This window comes from Coptis chinensis, chromosome 3, assembly GCF_015680905.1.
Source record: "Coptis chinensis isolate HL-2020 chromosome 3, ASM1568090v1, whole genome shotgun sequence".
NCBI lineage: Eukaryota > Viridiplantae > Streptophyta > Magnoliopsida > Ranunculales > Ranunculaceae > Coptis > Coptis chinensis.
In genome coordinates, this window is record NC_141458.1 from 1,266,275 (window position 1) to 1,281,074 (window position 14,800).

The 14,800-nt window shown below is 34.6% G+C and overlaps 1 protein-coding gene and 1 pseudogene across 2 annotated transcripts in view; both read right to left on the minus strand.

Annotated features, from left to right (window-relative positions):
• The window catches only part of LOC147507094 (uncharacterized), a 40,314-nt gene that overhangs the window by 10,061 nt on the left and 15,453 nt on the right, over window positions 1–14,800 (minus strand). The window lies entirely within an intron of this gene.
• LOC147507095 ((S)-coclaurine N-methyltransferase-like) lies at window positions 7,727–11,853 on the minus strand (annotated as a pseudogene). Its single transcript, XR_015216131.1, has 8 exons — window positions 11,829–11,853; window positions 9,349–9,516; window positions 9,127–9,235; window positions 8,777–9,002; window positions 8,592–8,693; window positions 8,377–8,487; window positions 8,054–8,134; window positions 7,727–7,783 (listed from the first exon to the last, which is right to left on the minus strand). The product of XR_015216131.1 is annotated as a (S)-coclaurine N-methyltransferase-like (transcript).

A 14,800-nucleotide genomic window follows, 5' to 3' on the forward strand; every position in this document is an offset into this window, starting at 1 on the left:
ATGAAGTAGAGGTATAAATTAAATGTTTATGTTTGGGAAACCTAATTTTTGTTTTGCGGAGAGTAGGACTTTCCATCTATTCTTCATCATTGTTATATCCACAAAGCTCGATTCGGATAAACAAAATCCTCTCCGGTAGTTGATCAATTTCACTACTTCTTCAAAGCATAGATTAAGGTCTCAAAAATTGGTTTTATGGCATCAATGTTTGCATCTAGTCTCTTGACCATTTCTCACTTTGTAATATATCATATTAATCCATATCCACTTTATCATAGTCATGGATATATAACTATATAAGAAAAATTGATGAAAGAAAATGAGAACTAAATGGTTTGTCTTTTGATATTAGATAAATTGGAATGTGCCACTTACTTGGTACGTGAATAATGCTTCCCACTAAGAGTCCAATGGTTGACAACGAAACATCATCATCCCGAGAAACAATTACAAAGCGATTAAGAATGCAATGCGGTCGGCCAGGGGTAAATTTTAATTTTCATCGTCTTTCTTGTGTCACACATCGAGGCGTGTTCAAGAATAAATGAGTGAACACATCAACTCTTGCCATATTGCCCATATACTAGTTGCATTTCATTTTGGGTATGTTTTGACTTTTTGCTTATGTGAATCGAGACACTGAAAAAAGCGTTATATTTTTGCCTTAGAGCAAGTTTAATAGAGGCTGCTAAAAGGAGCTCGCTAAACTCTTGCCACACATGATTTTTACCTTACCGGCTAAATAAGACAGACCAAAACTTGAATTTCATTCTAATCATTCTTTTGTGTTTTGAAGTGCTAAATGGATCTGGACGACATAGTTTCTCTTGTTAGGTGGAAAACTTTTATGGTAGCTGCTAGATAAGGCTACATATTTTACCCGATTTTTCACATCGCCAAATTTAGGAGCCTTTTAGCGCCCCATTGGAATGACATTTTGGTTTTGGGGTGCTATATGACTTTTAGCAACCCATATATAGCACCCCATTAGACTTCCTCTCAACCTTGCTCTAAAATGTTTATGTGAAGTAATTAATGATCAATTGGGAATGGAGTTGTGATCAAGCTGTAGGCCCATCAAATGCCACACCTTGTCTTTCACAACATAATTGTTAAACATCATATATGAGGAGCTCACTTTGGAAGTACAAAAGAAATGAGGTTGATGGTACAATTCTGAGTTCAGTAGGAAAAACATATTGATAAACCAGTCATCTTCATCGAGAGGCTATAAATGAGAACATATGAGGATTAGGAGGCCAAGCGAGGCTAATAGTAATGGATTCCCTCCCCCACACACACACAAAAAAGAAGAAAAACTCTAAACTTTGAGGTACAAGGGTCAAACAAGTTTTGGTGTACCTCATAGTGGTATGCAAAAGTCTTGTGGCATACATGCTTTATAAAATGTGATATAGTTGCTAACACTTAAAAAATAGAACCTAATAGCATATGGGATACCACATGACTTAGTCTTTAGACTTATAATTAGAGTTAGTTACGGAGTAGAAGTTGTTATTCATGTATATCTTTTGATGTAAACTAGTTTTATATAAATAAAACATGTCTCTTAGTCTAACCTCATGTTGAGGAAGACACAAACCCATTCTTTGAGTATTTCATATGGTATCGGAGCAACTTTAATATTTCATCTCTTTTATCAAATTTTATTTTTATTCTTTACTCTAGTTCTTAGTCATGGCAAATAAGGATGAAGTTTTAGTTGGTGTCACCGACAATCAAAGAAGCAATGATGGGTTCTTCGTTCATCATTCTGACAATCTTTTGTTGTAAACCAGTTTTATATAAATAAAACATGTCTCTTAGTCTAACCTCCGTTGAGGAAGACACAAACCCATTCTCCGAGTATTTCACATGGTATCGAGACAACTTTAATATCTCATCTCTTTTATCAATTTTTTTTTCTTCTCTATTCTAGTTCTTAGTCATGGCAAATAGGGATGAAGTTTTTAGTTGGTGTCGCCGACAATCAAAGAAAGCAATGATCGTTCTTCGTTCATCATTCGACAATCCTACTGACAGTTCTAGTATCTCCACCACTCTCCGGTGATAACTATGGTACTTGAATTCGTGCAATAACCATGGCATTCCGAGCAAAAAATAAGCTTGGATTTGTGGATGGTACTATTCAAAAACCAACTATTGCTACAGAGTTGCGTAAATGGGAGCGATGCAATGATTTGGTAAGTAGTTGGATTCTTAATTCGGTTTCTTCTGACATTCGAACTAGCATCCTCTATTCAGATTTAGCCAATGAAATTTGGGTAGATCTGCGAAAATGTTATTCATCTCAGTCTAATGCACCGAAAAAGTTTCATCTAAAGCAATCCCGATTTGCCTTTGAAGCAAGAGGATTTGTCGGTTTCTACATATTTTACCAAGTTGAAATTGATATGGGATGAGTTAAACTTCGATAGCAATTTATCTTGCCTTGTACTTGTGGACATGGTCAAGCTTTTACGAGATTCTCCAACAAGATAGGGGAATGGGCATGGAGTTTCTCTGAGGGCTTACATGATTGTTTTGCACCGATTAAGTAGTCAAATACTCTTGAATCATCCATTTCCTCTAGTTCTGAAATTATGTGCTTTCGGGTTTATAATGATCACAATGGGGACGTGGACGATTATTACGTCGATTCTCCTAGTCTACTAATGAATGGTGAACCACTCATTACTTCTCCTCAACTGGTCCACACCACATGTATTGATACTTCACCATCTCTTCCATCCCCTCCGCCACAAGCTACTTAACGGTTTATTCGAAGTCGTCATCCTTCCATACGTCTCAAAGATCATTATTGTGCGGTTGCCACTCATGATTTTTCACCTTGTTCGACTGACTCGACGAAGACAGGTACCTCATATCCCTTAGCTAACTATATTTCTTATTCGAAATGTTCACCTACACATTGAGCTTTTCTTTCTAGTATAACATCAGTAGTGGAACCTAAATCTTTTTCAGAGGCCATGAGATCGCCTTAATGGCGTGATGCAATGGCCAAAGAGATGCAACCCTTGAACGAATCACACTTGGTCCCTTGTACCTTTGCCATCTCATAAAGTTCCTATCGGATGTAGATGGGTGTTTAAAATCATGTTTCGATCGATGGGTCTATTGAGCTTTAAAGCGCGTTTAGTTGCACAAAAGGGTATACATAGGTTGAAGGAGTGGATTTTCATGATACTTTTTGCACTGTTGCTAAGTTTGTAAATGTCTGAGCTTTGTTTTCTATTGCCTCTATCAAGGGCTGGCCTCTCCATCGAGTTAGATGTTAATAATGCCTTCTTGCAAGGGAATCTCAACGAAGAAGTCTATATGCAATTACCTTGGGTTTTCTAGATAGAGAAACCAATTAGTATGCAAGTTAAATAAGTCGATCTATGGCTTAAAGCAAGCTTCTCGCCATTGGTTTGCTCGTTTTTCCTATGCAATTTTTCAACAAGGCTTTACACAATCTCACGCAGATTATTCTCTATTTTTTAAGAAGTCTTCTACGTTTTCTGTTTTTGTTCTCGTCTATGTCGACAATATAATAATTACAGGTAATGATGTTGTTGACATTCACAAACTCAAGCAATTCCTAGAGCACGAGTTTTCGATTAAAGATCTTGGTCGACTTCAATACTTTCTCGGCATTGAGGTCTCATGTTCCCAACAGGGTATATATATTTTTATGTCAAAGGAAATATGTCATTAATATTTTGAAATTTTTTGGAGTCACAAGAGCTCGGGGTTCTGCCTTTTCCATGGAACAAAAGCTTCGTCTCAGTTATACAGATGGGACAATACTTCCTGATCCAACCACATACCGCCCGTCTCATTGAGCCCCTTATATACCTTATGGTTCTGAGGCGGATATTGTATATGTGGTGAATACTCTCGATCAATTTATGTCATCTCCTCGCTCTTCTCATATGGATGTAAGCTATTGGTACTACACTATCTCAAAGGTTCAATTGGTCAAGGCATATTGTTACCCTCATCTAGTAATCTTCATCTTCTTGGTTTTGTGATTCGGTAGGTTTGGATGTCCCATGACCGTTCTACTGTTGGATATTATGCGTTTCTTGGTTCTAGTCCTCTTTCTTGGAAAACCAAAAAGCAACTTACAATCTCTAGATCAACAGCTGAAGCTGAATATCGTGCATTAGCAAGCTTGGTTTGTGAATTGCAATGGTTGAAATATCTTCTTCAAGATCTCGGCATTCCACACTCAGCTCCCATATCAATTTATTGTGATAATAAAGCTGCTCTTCACATTGCCGAAAATCCTATTTTTCACGAACGCACTAAGCAAATAGAGTTGGACTGCTACTTTGTTAGTGAAAAAAATCAGTCCAAGCTCATTTAAGCCTCATTACATCTCTTCGTTGAATCAACTTGCTGACATCTTCACCAAGCCACTTGGTTCGATTTCCTTTCATCGCCTGGTTCGCAAGTTGGGCATTCTAGATATTCATGCTCCAACTTGAGAGGGAGTAATAGCATGTGGGATACCACATGACTTAGTCTTTAGACTTATCATTAGAGTTAGTTATGGAGTAGAAGTTGTTATTCATGTATATCTTTTTTTGTAAAACCAGTTTTATATAAATAAAACATGTTTCTTAGTCTAACCTCCGTTGAGGAAGACACAAACCCATTCTCACGAGTATTTCACAGAACCATAGCAATTAAAGACACTTGGAAACTAGAACTTACACTTAATTGTCTCTATTAGAGCTTGGGTTTAACTTCAAAAATTGTCACTTAACACTTTATCAGCGAGTTAAGAAAAAGGAAGAAAGAAAGAAACATACCACAAGAGCTGCTTCCACACAAGTCCTCAACCCATGAGTAGCATAACTATCACAAGCCCATCAACTAAAACCAATTAAAAACATATGGACATTCATTAAAATACAAGGAAAGAAGAACTTACTTAGCTTTCATTCTCTGTGCATGTTCAGCTTGAGTTTCATCTTTGATATTAAGTGATTGCTTGGAACCAAAGTAGTAGTTACTTAATGGGTATATGTTCACTGTACTTGTGTTTCTGTTACTTTGTTCTGTTGATGAATCCATTTCTCTGTCACCAGTGGCGGAGCTAGGGGTCCCAGGGTACACCCTGGCTCACCCTCAAATTTTGAAAAAAAAAAGCTAATATATATATATATATATATAAGAATAATTATAAAACAATTTATATGAATATTGATTTGTTACCTAACCTGCACATACACATACACATACATCGTACGTAACATACCAAAAACAAAAAAGAAAACCTCGTCAGTCTCACATCTTCTCACGGATTGTTCTTTATATCTATTTTTCATTCATAGAACAATACTTTTGGTATGAGTTTTATAAACATTTATTGTAATTCTTTGGTAGGAAAAATAAAAAGGAAAAAAAAACAACACTCACGTCCCAATATTTCATAATATATTTTCATTGGTACGTTATCTAAACATTTTATTCCTTGATATTTTTTACATATTTATATTGGTTGTAATGAATTATATCCGTTAATCGAATCCATGATAATTTATTGTGTTGAATGTGTTTCTACACTAATTTTGATTGTTTAGTGTAATGAAATTAGTTTTGAATCTACTTTAAGACATTGATTGAAATTTTGGAATGGAGCGAAAACAATTAAAGCAAATGGCGTAAGTGAAGACAAAAAGAAATACACTAAAGTCTACCATTTTACAATATTTTTGCCGTATTGAGTGGTGACAATTTATTTTTTTCCATTGCCCCGGCTATTTTTCTTATGACAGACCTAAAAATTCTTTGCTTTTGTAAATTGTACAGTTTTGAAGTGGTTTCCTAGCTAAAACATATATACGAAATATTTTCTATTTTTAAGTTTTTAATTTTCTAAAGCTAAATGAAATGTTAATTGTAATTTCAAAGATTTAAAAAGAAGGACAAATTGAGTGTGTTAGTGTGTATTTTTTTGTTAGTTGTGTTGAAGTGCTAACCCTCACCAATAATCCTAGCTCCGCCACTGTCTGTCACTCATTTTTTTATTAACACTCAAAGAAGCACAAAAACAGAGAGAAAGAAAAGAAGAAAGACAAAGGTGACGTTCTTTCACAAACGGATAGTAAGTTTTAGTGGACTCGGGTTGGGCCCCAACTTTTAGTGTTACCCATTTACGGGTATCAATGTTGAGAGTGCGGTGTAGGGGTGGGAATTTGACCCTAACCCGCCACGACGACCGACCCTAAGCCCTATAAAGCCCTCATCACAACTAAAGCCCTCCGCAGAGTTTAGGGCCGGCCCGGCCCCCTAATGTCTTTTAGAGGCGGGGCTAGAAACTAAGATTCTAAAACATAGGCCCGACCTAACCAAGCCCCTAGCTTAGTACTGTTTAGCACTTCATTTATAAAAATACACATCTGGTAATTGTCAACTCTTTGTTAAATATTTTGATTAAAATAACATTTGTCGCTGTAGTTTATCACTTACACCCGAAGTGCTTCCAATAACTTGTCTTATATAATAAAACTTGTCACCTTAATGTTGTGAAGAACAATGAGCACTAGCCTAATAAAAATAAGACTTTATTCCTTTGATCATCAAGTCAAAGTCCATAACTTATTATTACCGATTTCTTTTTCTCACTTATTTCTTTATAAATTATATTTTAATTCACATCCAAGTCAAGTCTAAAACTAAAGATTTCTTCCACACCATTAAAGCAAAATCTGAGAAGCGGACATTTGTAACATAGAAACAAAAACAACCTTTGTCGGAAAAATGACATTTGTAATCTCAAACCTTTCTCCATCACTTGTCAAAAAGCCAATATTTTTCATTTCAGTATACAAAGCTTTAATCACTTTTAAATTAGAAGAAAGGTAATATTATATTTGTTTAAATCTATTATAGAAATAATTTATGATATTACAAATAGTTTAACAACTTCCTGACCCTTGGCTACCAAAACTATTATGTTTTCTTCTTTATATCTATTACTTATTCTTTTAAAATGATAATATAATTATTTGTCTACATGTATTTCAATTTAAAATGTAATTTTAGTGAGGTTTGAGTCTGAGGAAAAACAAATTCGAACTCTCGATGTCTTGATTCATTAGATTGTGGATGTCATTTTAAATTTTGAACTTATCTGAGAATTATTCTTAGATTGGTTGGACTTTGCGTTTGTAGATTATTATACATTTTTGTAATATAAATGAGTTTTAAAGCTGATGTAGTAAAAAAAGAAAATATATAGGCGGGACCTAAAGCCCTTAAAGAGGGCTTAGGGTAGGGTAAAGGCTTGAGGTTTAGACTTGTGACCGGATCCCGCCCGACCCCTATGATGATGACTTTAGGGGCGGGCCGGCCCCTAATATTTGAAGGGCTTTTAAATGTTTAGGGCGGGCTAGCCGACCCGACCATTGCCCACCCCTAGTGCAGTGTGCAGTCAATAGAACACAGAACATGACTTGCAAATTGCAATCCATTCTTCACCATTGTTATTACAAATTAAAATGTGCATCACGAAAATTTATTACAAAGTTGCATATGCATGCCATTTCCTGAAGGTACCAATTTATATTGTTCACTTCTTCTTGAAGAGTACATGAGATGTCATCCATTCTTCACCATTGTTGTATCCAAAAAGTTCTATTCCAAATAAACAAAATATTCTCCAGAGTTAATCATCTTCAAAGCCTCCTCGTCATTGCCTGTTAAGGACTTAAACATTTGCTTTATAGCACCAACATTTGCATCTAATCTCTTCAACCACTCTCCACTGTTACAAAACACGAGATATATCAAATAAGATGAACATAAATGTTATATATATTACATTGCAACAAATTAATATATAATTCAAGGCATTGGCACTTACTGGGTTTGAAAAATGATTTCCATTAAGAATCAATGATTTACAACTGAAACATCATTCTGTGAGAAAAATTAGTGAAAATCAATCCAAAATATTCCTACTTGTGTCAATAAACCTTTCCATTTATGAAAATGGATTTTTAAGCAACAAAGATAAGTTCACCCTGAAAATTACAGAAGGAATGAGGCAGATGGAAAAAATTATTGTCTCAGCAGGAAATATATATTCTGTGAACCAATCATCTTCATCTAGAGCCTACAAACACATAATGTAATAAGTCATATCATAGTCATAACTCATAAGGTACCTTGTCTTAGTACTAGACAACAAAATTTTTAATCACAGTTGAAAATGTAATCTGTCCTCATTAAGGATGGCTAATCTTACATATTAGCAATTCTACGAATGGCTTAAGACAGGGGACATCAAAAACAAGTCTTGATATAGGCACAATTATCATATGAGCATATTGAGATTCATATGTCTTGATGATGTACCTTATACTGGTAAGCTAGAGTCTTGTGGCATACATGATCAACAAATAGAAGCCCGTCTTCTGCCATCCATTTTGAGATCTTTTTAAGTAAGAGTTTGTAGTTCTTCATGTGCTAATAAATAAGCAAAAAAGAGAAAGATCATATAAGCTTACTTCATAACCAGGAATCACTCAATTTCAAGTACTCAACTCTTAAGACATTCTGGTTATAAACACCTCAAATAATCCGATAGCTAGTATTCGATCGGAAGTATCATCCATTTAGAGTATGTTGTTATGTCTGCCAAGATGACCTCCACATTCACCAAGTTACGAGTCCTAACAAACATACTCGGTGTTCAAATATCTTGATGAGCTACAACAATCTTAATATGTTGAAAAGTTATGTGTATTAGGCTTACCTGCATTGCTCGTCAATGTACTCTTTCTCTTGAGATGGAATTAGTAATTGCTTTAACCCGACATTGTTTGTATTTCTGAGCAACAAATAGAGTAAGAGCTCCTTGTCCACACCCAAGATCCATAACACTATTACCATCTTTAATTTGAGCTCTCTCACAATACAAGTCCAACATTGCAATTTCAGCATCATCTAATGTCATTGAATCATACTGGAAGTAGCAACAACTAGACGAAAAAATTGTATATAATTCAGTACTGATTAAGTTCATAAACAGAACTAAATAGTCATAGTAGATAGAATCTCAAAGTATCAGAATCCACATTCTCAATAATAGAGAAATGAACACACCTTCCTTTAATGGTGCTTCCGAATATGATCTTGAGGAAAGACATAGGCGGCTCATATAGTTGAGAATCCAAAGTTTCAACCTCATTTGCTATTTTCATATGCTGCAATGCTGCAGTTGAGACATAAAATGAAGAGTGACTTAAAAAAGTACTAGGCCTGCGTCATGGTTAATCATCTTTATAGCTACTGTTAATTTTTATGACGGATGTGATGGACACTTACAGTGAACCAACTTGAGGACTTCAGCTACTTGTTCTTCACAAGTAGATTTATAACCACATTGAAGACGTTTTGCCAATTCAATCCTTATAAGCTGTTTAATGTCGTCATAGGGAAGAAGCCCAAGTTCCAACTTCTTTAACAGCTCCTTGTAGCTGCCTTCTTTGGTTGCTTAGTTTCTTCCACATCCATTACAGAGAATTTGAAGACTGATTTTGTTCAATATTAAGGCTTTTGTTTACATAACCTGTCAAGTGTCAACTACTTTATGTATGTATTCGAACTTATGTGATAAGTCGTGACCATGAGAATAGCTACCCACGCGCCACACATGCCAAGTTGCAGGTTGAAAATTGAATCTTGGATGGGGAGCTATAAAAAAAACACGAGGGCAACAGGGAACCCACTAGGCACTGAATAAAAAACATAAGGGCAACAGGGAATCCGCTAGCATCCGACGCGATTTAATATAAAGTGTCCAACAGTCAATTAATACTTAGATAACAGCAAGCAGTGGGGGCGTGAATGGAGTGGGGGAGAGAGAGAGAGAGAAGTTTGTGAGTGGGGGAGAGAGAGGTGGGGATTGAAGAGGGAGAAGGAGATCGAGAGAGAACCGCCGAGGGAGAGAAAAGGAGCGAGAGAGAGATTGAAGACCGACACACAGACAGAAACCAATCAACTTGGTTTTGTCCGCATACCCTCCTTCTGCCTAGATCGTTCGCTTGCTCACTCGATTAAACGAACGGCATTGATTTCGGTTCGGGTTTCGGTTTTTTCGGTGGATAATCTCTACGACTCAGCATACGTTCATATATATAAGAGCAGTCCAAACCAAGCGGTTGAAGATATAATTGAAAAAATCACCTGCCAAAATACTTGAGAAAAGAATTTAATGAACGATTAATTTGGCTGAGGTTAAAAGCATATCTCTAGGTGGGTATAAGGCTGTTCAATGGTTGGGATAACCCAATAGCCGAAACCGATAAAAAGTGGTTTTGCGTTTGGTAATTCTGTTTCCGTTGGTAATGGGTTTAAGCTTTGATTAGACAGTAATTTGGTTCCAAATTAGTCTGATATTTTAGTATTATAATTAATTTTGTACACGTATTAGAAGTATTAGAAATTGTGTGGTTAAAATTAATTTATATAATTTAAAATTCGATTGAATTTATAGTTTTTGGTTCGGATCGGGTAGTTTCCAGCTGGTAATATATCTTCTTGTGATTCCGTTTGGTTTTGGATGCACTCCAATGCCTATCAAGTTTTGCTTGAATTTCACTACACTATTATTTTTTCGATTCAGTGACGAAAAATTCAAAATCCAACCCAAACTGCAACACATCAGTTCTTACAAAGCTCAAAAGACAACCCTTGTGTTGCGCAAGCCTCAAGCAACACTCACTGTCACGCCATTATCAATTCTACTAACACTAGAGATGGCAGAATTGATCCATTGCTTTTTGTAGGATTTCAATGAATGCAACCGATTTGTTGCCCACCTAAAGATGCTTTTAGAAATCTGTAGTTGAGCTGGTACACAGTTATTCATAAAATTATACATTTTATACAATGGTACGGTAACATTCTTTTTGTTAACTATTACCATACTCTATGTTATTTATTAATTGTCAATTAGACTTTGTTTATTAATTGGTGATATCAAAGAGTTGTATCTTGAAATGAATGTATAGGGAGTGTAATTTTGTCGTAGGTGCTATGGTTAAACTTGCATCACAACAAGCAAGTGATTCAACTTGGTGGGGTAATCCAGAAGTTGTTCGTTCTAATGCCTGCAAGTCTATCAATTTAGATATGAAGGAACTTTCCTTATAGTTCTCTACACCACCAAATTTTATAAATGTTTTACTTTTTAGGAGATGTAACTGCAATCTGTCATCGCACTGTATAATAAAAAACATAAAACTAGGTTTAAAACCCTAATTTAGGTCTTTATTAGCTTAAAACCCATTGACTTTATTAATTACACCTAAAGCCCACCGATTTTTTTTGAAATGTGAAATAAAAGTTCTAACTTAAATTTGAGGTTTAAGTCTTTTCTTTTTGTATTTCATTTATTCAAAATGCCTATTTTACCCTTTTCAAGTTTTTCCTCACAAACACCTCTCTTCTCCAAAAATATATCTTCATCACCACTCCAACATATACTAGTTATCGCAACCTTTCATCTCCCACAATCAAAGTAATCACTTTGCCTCTCCATCTTCTTTTCTCCCCACTTTTTTTCTGTCGTTTCTAGAAAAATGAGTGTTTTTATTATTTATGATTTTGGGTTTCAAAATAACCTTTGAAATTTGGTATTGATTGACTTTTTGGATTTCATTACAAATGAAGCATTTCCCCTTTATGTAGATTAGTTTTATTGCATACTCTTGTGATTTCAAGCGGTTGCTATATATATATTGATTGTTTAATTTAATGTCGATTTTTTTTACTTTGAATTATTGATATTATTTACTACATACTTTGTAAAGTTATCGTTGAATACATTGTGTAATATTCTAATTGTGTTTTCAAAGGTCATTTAACTCATATTGTTTTGGCACTTGAAGAACAATGTTGGTTATGTTATTATCTGAGAAAGATAACAAATTGAGAAAATATGTTGTGAAGCTATTTTGATTATTATATATAACTTCTCATCATGAATTTTGCCTTGTCTTTGAAAAGTTGAAGAAACATGGCGGTTTTCTGTGTAAAGGTTTTGGAGGATATTAGATTGAAAAATTGGGCAAATGCATACTTTCCGCGAGTGCTAGATATGGTAAGATACATGTGCTTTCGACACTAAAGCGTCCGAATGCTTCAATGAATGATATGGATCACTAAAGCGCTTCCTGCCTATTATTCCTATGCTTTTGGAATCATGGAAAGATGATAGAAATGACTTGGAGCAGATTGGAGGAGTCTATGAAATGGAATTCCGTTTTATGTCCAAAATGGAGATAGTCTCTTGGTTAGTAAGGTTGAAGCTATAAGGACTTTGAGGGTGATTAGATCAAATGAAAATCGATTATCTAGTTCATAGCGGCGTCATTCATTGGAGTTGATTTAATGAATAGATCATGTACTTGTAACTATTGGCGTGTCGATAATTTCCCACTTGCATCATGTTATCGCTTGTATTGGTAGTAAGGGTGATTCCTTTTATAGCTACATTGATGAAGGATATCACGATTGGTCGCATTAGGGCAATGTTACTCACATTCTATCAAGCCCGGTTCGAATGGTTCTATGCCAAGACATATGCTTGATTTTCCTACGGTTTATCCGTGTAGTCCAGAAGATTGGTCTTGGTAGACTTCGAAGAAAAAATTGAAAACACCGGTGTGATTAGTTAGTCGTGTATTCCGATTTTGATGTTCTCGGCAAACCATATTTTTTGTTATCTTAATTGAGATTTTTAAGTATGGTCTTGACATTTATTAATGAAATTGATACTCGTTGTATTCTTTTTATTGAATGTTAGATACTCATTTAGAAAGTTATTAGTTGAGTCGTTTTTTATTTTATTTGTTATAATGGAATTTATATCACGTGAAATTATTTGTTTTGCAATTGTAATTAAGAGTGCAACATTTCGTATTTTGATCAATAATTGATAGTGCAATATTCTACAATTGATATTACAACATTCATATTTGCGATCGTGATGAGAGTGCAACATTCATATTTGTAATTAAGTAATTGATAGTGCAACATTTTAATTGAGAATGCACCATTCATGTTGCGGTCGTGAAGTGAGGGAAAGTGAAACATTCTAATTGTGATTCTGACATTAAGTATTGCGGTTGTGATTGAGAGTGTAACATTAAGTATTTGATTTATGATTGAGAACATCCGTATTCGATTAAGGATGTTGTACAAGAACCATCAAGTGAGACTTACTTTTGATGTAATGCATGAGACTTAATGCTACTAGAACTATCGTGAGACTTAATGCTATATACACATATAAGCGAATCTTGGTGGATTTGAACCACCATCATCCTCTTGGGATTCTTCTCCCAAAGCTCTACCTTTTGAGCTAAAGATCCATTCTTTTATGTTAGCTTAAATCCCGATAATATAGTCCACATTTGAATCAAAAAGTAATAAGTGCACTTTCTAATTGTGTATAACCATTAAGTTCTTTAACATTCATATATGAGTACATGTAATCTCGATTATTTGATGTCAATGTAGCGATGCAACATCCATATTTGCGGTAAGGTAACGATACAACATCCATATTCGATGGTAGTTAATGATGTAACATTCATATTCGCGATGTAATAGTTTATTCGCGATGGTAATTGCCGATTACCAATATTCATATTTAAGTATTAGTTGACAATAATTGTGCGGTAGTATTATTTATACAGCATCCATGTTAATAATAATTAATTGATTGCAACATCCATTTGCAATATGAGTTTAATGGTTGTTGGAATGGTAATTGATTATTGCTACATCCATATTCTGATAGTAGTGGCATTATAGTGTAACTTTTCGTATTTGTGGAGTAGGAGTTGACAATTGAAAACAACATGTAAAATCAAACAACAAAATCAACATTTAAGCAAAAAATCAAGTTCATTAAACCAAAACACAAAATACAACTAAAATTAAATATATATATATATATATATATATATATATATATATATATATATATATATATATATATATATATATATGGAAATTTTAAATTTAGTTTCTCACTTTTTGTAATAGTTGGTTTTTTTTTCAGTAGATCTGGAGGTTTTAATGTACAAAATCGATTGGAATGCGCCATTAATTTCAAATTTCAAATTTCCATTTATTTACACTTTTTCATACTTCCGGTTTAATTTGGAGGAACTAGGTTTTGTTTTTTTTGTTTTCAAACTATTTAGATTTATGTTTGGGAAGATGGGGGTGAGGGACAATTTGTAATATTACCAACAAATTATTTGGGTGGGCTTTTAACATAATTACAAAAGTCTATATCTTTTATCGAAATTAAATTAGAATGGTGGGCTTCAGGCCCAATCTCTGTAATAAAAATTCCAAATTTTTTTTTGGACTCGTTCTGGAAGATTGGAGGTACCGTAAGAAAAAAATAACTCACCGTGCCCTTGATCAACTAAATAGATTTACTTGAACTAGATTTTGATCATGTTATGCTCATGTAAGAGGTAAACGGGCATTCAATCAATCTACTGACCATTAAACAACTAACTGAAGACAATATGCCCAGTTTTAGGAAGGAAATGTTTCCGGCGCGATTTAATACAAAGTGTCCGACAGTCACTTAATATTGAACGAACTGTATTGATTTTGGTTTCGGTTTTTTTGAGTGGATGATCTCAGTGACTCAACGTACATTCATATACTAGTATACTGAATATCAGTGGGGGCGTGAGCGGAGAATCGGAGAATTGGAGACGAAAGATTAGAGATGGAGAATTGGAGA